Source organism: Mus caroli, chromosome 6, assembly GCF_900094665.2.
Source record: "Mus caroli chromosome 6, CAROLI_EIJ_v1.1, whole genome shotgun sequence".
In the NCBI taxonomy this organism is placed as follows: domain Eukaryota; kingdom Metazoa; phylum Chordata; class Mammalia; order Rodentia; family Muridae; genus Mus; species Mus caroli.
Genome location: NC_034575.1, coordinates 32991475 through 32998723, shown reverse-complemented (window position 1 = coordinate 32998723; position 7249 = coordinate 32991475). Strand labels below are relative to the sequence as shown.

The 7249-nt window shown below is 42.9% G+C and overlaps 1 pseudogene; it reads left to right on the top strand.

Annotated features, from left to right (window-relative positions):
• The first annotated feature begins 6890 nt into the window (after positions 1-6890).
• The window catches only part of LOC110296562, a 2331-nt pseudogene continuing 1972 nt past the window's right edge, over positions 6891-7249 (top strand).

Here is a 7249-nt window from a genome sequence, read left to right as displayed (position 1 = left end):
CCTGCCTCTGCCTCCTGAGTGCTGGGATTAAAGGCGTGNGCCACCACGCCCGGCTGCAAAAACTATTTTTAAATGATGGACTTGTGGAATGTTGGAGCTAAAAGAGACCTTAGAGGACATGCATGCAGTCAAACTTTCAGAGCAGATCCACTAAAGGCCTAAAATCTTAACAACTTGTACTTATATATACTATAAATGTATGAAAAGCATGGCATAGACTTCTCCAGCCTTTGCGTCTCTTCTCACATCTGCAATCTGTTGGTGAGTGAATGACTTTTGTCTGTATATATACACACACGCTTGTATATACACAAATTGATATGCAGAGGCAAATATATCCACTTTAGAGAGGCACAATTCGGCAAGCACTCCACTTAAAATTCCTTTGTTTCCAAATCTCAGAAATGGTCCTACTTTCAATAAAAATTTCAAAAAGATTTATTTTAGCTACCTTTTGTGGTGTGATATAGATGACAGATCCTTTAGTTGAAATAGTCAAATAATTACAAAATAATCTTTTAAAAGTACCACTCAGTAGACTTTAGTGTACCCTTTACCAGTCTTAAATCCCAAATCATCCCAAGAAGAAACCTTACAGTGGTGCTGGAGAGATGGCTCTGTCATTAAAAGCACTGACTGCTCTTCCAGAGGTCAATTTGCAGCAACTATATAGTAGCTCACAACCATCTATTATGTAATCTGATGCCCTATTCTGGTATGCAGGGTACATGCAGGTAAAGCACTCATATACATAAATAAATCTTTCCTTTAAAAGTCAAAGAAACCCTACAATGCACAGCAGAATTCATCATTTTGCATTCTCTAACCTCTGTCAACCACTCATCTGTTTTCTGTCCCTGTTTATTTTTACTATGCTGAACATTTCATAGAAATAAAACCATACAAAGAAGAACCATGTTTCAGATCTCCAAATATTGAAAATTGCAAAATTATTAGCTAAAATGTTTTATCATGCTTCTTATCCCCTCCCTTCCCACCTTCTCTCCACGAAAAAAAAAAAAAAAAGGTTTTATCATTCTACCTTGACAAATACAACAAAATGTAAAAGTTTGGGCCCCAATTTAGAAATATTGGAATTCTTTGATGGGTGTGGCAGAGCACAAAGGCACAAAGATCTAACCCCAATTCTCAGCCCTTAACCCTTCTGACCCCAAAGTGTAACCTGCTCTAAAAGGGCTTTGTGCATCACTGAGGACCCTTGAGGAACCAACAAATTCAAGCTCTAGGCACCCATTTATCCTAGAATTTGTTAGACTCTCACCCTTTAGGGTTTTTCAGACCCAGTGCAGAGCCCTACTCAGGCATGCAGACTAGACATTGCATGGGTAGAGATTCAGGATTCTAAGCATCATGCTATAAAGGAAGGAGTACAAGAACTCAGCCCTGTAGAGTCTAAGGAGTTTTGCAAACAGTGACAGTAGAACCCAGAGCAGAGGCCTCCCTTAGTATGAGCTAAAGTCCGTGTTACTGATAGCACTGAATGCCACCCTGTTGAATTTACTAAATCGGCTGAAATGACCCCTGATTTCCTAAAGGCTGTGGTATTGCTTTAAGTCTCCGCATCCTTGCAGACGCTGTTTGAGACATGTTGTGATTATAATGGACAGAAGATGGCCCTAAGTGTACTGGAGAAGTTATTTTTCACAACAACAGCTCTAAGGAGCACACCTGGTGTTATAAAAACGTGACAACAGCAGCACAGGAAAGCTTTTACTGGGGTGAGAGACAAAGTTAGGGCTGGCAGCTTTATTATGGTTGGGAGAAAACTGCAGTCTCTAAGGAGCTGTGATACATATCCAAGTTGTGGTGATGGTTTTAAGAATATGTAACGTTGCTCAAAACCATTGAAGTGTCCAGTTAAAGCCAGTACGAGTATATCTGTAAGCTGTAAACTGCATCCTGTGAAATCAGACTTTGATTGTTTAAATGGTGATCTAAATGGTTTCGAGTGCAAGGCAGTATTCTCCCTTTTTTCTAGATTTATTATATATATATATATATATATATATATATATATATATATATATATATATGAGTACACTGTAGCTGTGTACTCATACATACTAGAAGAAGGCATTGATCCCATTACAGATAGTTGTGAGCCACCATGTGATTGCTGGGAATTGAACTCAGAACCTCTGGAAGAGCAGCCAGGGCTCTTAACCACTAAGCCATCTCTCCAGCCCCTCAAGGCAGTATTCTTTCAAAGATGATTTATTTTGATTGTATGTGTGTGTGCCTGTGTTTATCTATGCAGGTGTCCACAGAAGCCAGAAGAGGGTGTTGCACTCCTTAGATCTGGGATTAAAGGCAGTTTTGAGCTGCCTGATATGTGTGCTGGGAACTAAACCCTGCTCCTCTACAAGAACAGCAAGTGCTCCTAACCACCGAGCCATTCTCCTGCTCTTCCACAGGGTGCTCTTGAAACTCTTATCTCGCCACTTTCACCTTGATGCATGCCTGCAGTCCTCAGAAGCCGCAGTGGAAATTATGTCTCTGTTCTTAACAGAACTATGAGCTATTGGGAGAATGTTAGAGTTTTGATCGGGCCTGGAAGGGAAGGGGGGGCTGAACTCACCATTAGAGTATGTGCCGAGCATGTGTGAGGCCCAGAGTTTGATCCCCAGCACAGAAAATAATAAGTTTGGACAATTCTCGGTAAGGTTGATTTTCCTTAAAAGGAAACAGGAAATCTCCTGAAAAGAAACCTCCACGTTTCCATGTAGAGCAGTGGTGGAGCACACCTATAATCCCAGCACCCAGAAGGTAGAGGCAGGTGATCTCTGTGAGTTTGAGGCCAGCTTGGTCTACAGAGGACAGCCAGGGCTACACAGTGAAACCGTATTTCAAAACAAACAAACAAACAACCCCAGCCAAACAAGAAAGAAATTTCCATGTTTCCACTACAGATACTTTTAACCAATTTAAGTGTTCTTAGCTTTTTCATTTTGTTCACTAGATTTATAAGTATTCGTCAAAACAAATGTTTGGGGCTGCGGAAATGGCTCAGTTGTTAAAGCCCTTGGCCCACAGAATAAGGACCCAAGTTTGGATCTCCAGTGCCCACATAAAGACATAGTGTAGTGGTTCACCTCTGTAATCCAAGTGCTCTGGAGGCAGAGAATGTCAGACCCCTACACCATCTAGATGACCTAGTGATCTCTGGGAAAGGAATAGAAGACAGGTATGCTGATGTCAGGGACAAATCTGTGGGGCTTATTGACTCCTTGTTTTTATATGGATTCTGGAGACTGGGCTCAGGTTGTGAGAACATTGCTTCTTTTTCTGGGCGAATTCCATCCCATCCTATGAACACGCACATTCTGCCTATGTTTTCATATTATTTAAAACTTACCTAGTAAGTTTTTAGAGCTTGGTGTTCCCATTAGCCTCACATTCAGTGACCTGGGGGTTTGCAGCACAGCATCCATCCTACTCTGCCTTGGGCTGGATTGAAGGAAGATGACAAACCATGAACAAGTTCCTAGATCAATGGTTCAAACCTGTTGGTTATGACCCCCTGAAGACACGTTTCCAATGATCTTAAGAACTGAGTCACAAGCTGGGTGGTGGTGGCGCACGCCTTTAATCCCAGCACTCGGGAGGCAGAAGCAGGTGGATTTCTGAGTTCGAGGCCAGCCTGGTCTACAAAGTGAGTTCCAGGACAACCAGGGCTACACAGAGAAACCCTGTTTCAAAAAAAAAAAAAAAGAACGAAGTCACTGCTCAATAGCCAAATTACAGTTATAAAGTAGCAATGATGATTTTATGCTTAGGGGTCAGCACAACATGAGGAACTGTATTAAAGGGTCACAGCATTAGGAAGGTTGAGAACCACTGTCCTAGATGTAGCATGCTACTGGCCCTGCCTTTGCCTGCAATTCTCATTTCTATTATGATTTTCTATACACCGGTTTTTATTTCATCACTACTTATTTTATCAATTGAAAGCACTGGTTTATGAGTTATCAAGAAAAGGCATGGGGCTGGAGAGACAGCTCAGTGGTTTAAGAGCACTGACTGATCTTCCACAGGTCCTGAGTTCAAATCCCAGCAACCACATGGTGGCTCACAACCATCTGTAATGGGATCTGATGCAATGTACAGTGTACACATATACATAAATTAAATAAATAATTATTTTTAAAAAGAAGGAAAGAAAGAAAGAAAGAAAGAAAGAAAGAAAGAAAGAAAGAAAGAAAGAAAGAAAGAAAGAAAGCAAGCAAGCTCCAGGCTCTGCCAATAGGCCCAAGTCCACAGAAGCAGCAAGAAGCCGCTGGAATATCACAAGAAGTTCTTTGGTGCATTTTTTTTTTCTCTACAAAGTCACAACTTATGAAGATCGGCAAAGAAGGCAAGGTGAACCAATGCCACAGCATCATCCACTGTCTGTTGGGTATGCACTTATACTCTTTTCAAACATCATGTGTCCTCTCAAGTGTCAGTGTATGGGTATGTGTAAATGAATTTTCCCAGGCAGCTTCCAAAAAATAAATAAATAAAAAATTTTAAAAACCCACCACAGTCTGCTTCCCCAAAACATCTTCTCAAAAGACAGTTTCCAGAAAAACATCACACGATACAACTGAGTCTCTAGAGAGAACAGAACTTTCTACTTTATACACCTCATAGGACCAGTGTGGATTTCTTAAGGAGTCATAATCAGTTTCCATTTTTCTAATCCTCGTTGTATGTCTGAGATCGAGACACTTGGATGTTGGACTCTTCCTGCATCTGATTCTGAAGGGTAAGAGCTAGTGTAGTATGGAAGCAAGTTGAATTATCTGACATAGTGACTGTACTATGGGGGGGAAGGGGTTTACATCCCCAAAGGTTGCTAAGGAAACTACTTTTCACTTGATCTTAGCCAAAAGGCCGAGAAGCGATATGGAAACTACTTTTCTAACATTATTCAAAGAGTATTATTTGTGTATTTCATTTGCTTTTCTTCTTAGAAAGATTTATTTTATTTTTAATTATGTGCATGTGTCTGTGTGTACGTGTATATGAATTGTAGATGCCCTCAGTGCCCACAAGAGGGCAGGGGTGCCCTGGAACTAGAGGTACAGGAAATTGTCAGCGGCCCAGAGTGGACACTGGGAAAAGAACTTCAGTTCTCCACAAGAGCACGAAGCCCTCTTAACTTCTGAGCCATTCCTCCAGTCCCAAGGGAATGATTTGTAAGCAGGTTAAAAGTCAAATATGTTTTCTCAACAGAGTTGTAAAGTGAATCTCTGAGGGGCATTTAGTCTAAGAGAGGGGAGTCCTAGGAACATATAGTTTTAGACCATGTTAGCCCCAAGCAAGCAGAGTATAATTGTTGTCCTTGATTGCAGTGTCTTTGGGGTGCATTATCTGGCCCTAAGTGGGCACAATTTGCGTATCATCTCTGACAAGGTGCCTTTTGGGAAACGTATTGTGTTAGGGGGGCATTTGTTCCCTATCAGTGGAATCTGAAGTCTCCTGGTTTTGTCAGTAGTAAAAGCAGATTGGACCTCCCCCCACCTCCAAAGGAGCCTCCTCTGAAGTGGAAACTTAATAGTTCTTTGGAGAGAATCCCATCTATGTTGTCAGGAAATCAGCAGTTCAGTTGACAGGTCAGCAGCAGCAGCTCAATCCATCTGCAAACTCTTCATGGATAAACCAGCAGTCTAGTTCAGTAGTGTCTGGATAGCAGCAGCAGTAGCATGACCCAGCAAGAGCAACCAGGACTCAGCCGAATTGGCAGCAGCAGTTCTGGGCTGTGCCTCTCTCAACAAAGGAAAGATCAGCGAAAGCATGAGGCCAAGAAGCGTTGCAGAGCTAGCTCTATCAGCAGCACTTCTCACAGTCCATTGAGTCCTATTTATTCTCCCTCTAAACATCACGAGTCCTCACACACAAGTCTTGCTTCACCACGTGTCTTGCCTTAGCATGTGAGTCTGTCTCAGCAAAACTCCATGTGAGTCTGCATCAGCTGACATCAGTCTGCCAATTGTCCTGAGTCCTAAGAAGCAGCAAGAAGCCATAGCATATCACCAGAGGTTTTTTGGTGAAGCAGTTCTCTCTATGAAATCCAATAAATGCAGCTCAACTAAACAATGTTAGGCAGACCAATACATGTGTATCACTAGCGAAGAATCTTTCATCACGTGTCCTTTCATGTGCTTGCTTTAGCATAGCATCCTCTCTCCTTTGTCTGCTTCAGTGAGACGGTCCTTCATGAGTCTGCCTTAGCCCTTCACCTGTGTCCACTTCAACAAAATGTTCACATGTCTTCCTTAGCAAAGCATCCTTTTAACACAACTGACTTTCCAAGGAACCCTTCCGTTTCCTCTTTACTCCCCCCTTTTCCATACTCCCCTTGTGTATCACAGTACCTCTTTATCTCAGAACAATGAAGTTCTGGGAAAAGAGGAATAAGTAGCTGTTTTTGTGACTGTTAGGGACAGGGTCAGAGCTCATCTCATGCCTGGAGAGCTGAAGCACCCTCACAGTTCCTATGGTAGAGCTGGGGAAAGCACAGCTAAGATCCACTTTACAGTGGTTCTTCCGGTTCTTGGAGTCACCAGTTGCCATTTTCCCAATCCTCATAGTAATTTGAGGTCACCGTACTTGGACTTTAAGCTCCTCCTTGCATCCATCTGACCCTGAAGGGTAAGAGCTGGTATAGTAGGGAAGCAAGTGGAAACATCTGAAAGAGTGACTGTACTATTATAGAGTGAGGGTACAGGAGAGATTGCTGCCCCTCTTAAATATCTAAGGCATGAAAACCTGTAGTACATATCTACTTAACCTCCCAGTGGGCCTTGCAGCCACTGGGATCTTAGCCATGACTGCAGACTATTGCTAGGAAGTAGCAGCTTAGGCCCAGGCATATGTCCCAAGGCATGTACTTGGCAGCTGTGGATCTGGTGAGTGCATTCTTTTCTGCTCCAGTCTGTCAGAAGTTCAGTAGAGTAGACTCATAACACTTCTTACAGTACTGCCATTGGGCTGCTCACCTGTGGAGGAAACAATAGAGAGCATGGGAGACACTCTGGGGTGTGGCACATGACATGTGTTCCCAAGAGTGGGAGCTAAGGCAGGTGGTGGTGATGGCACACACCTTTAAGTCCAGCACTGGAGAGACAGAGGAGGCAGAGGCAGAGGCAGAGGCAGAGGAGGCAGAGGCAGAGGAGGCAGAGGCAGAAGAGGCAGAGGCAGAGGCAGAGGCAGAGGCAGAGGCAGAGGCAGAGGCAGAGGCAGA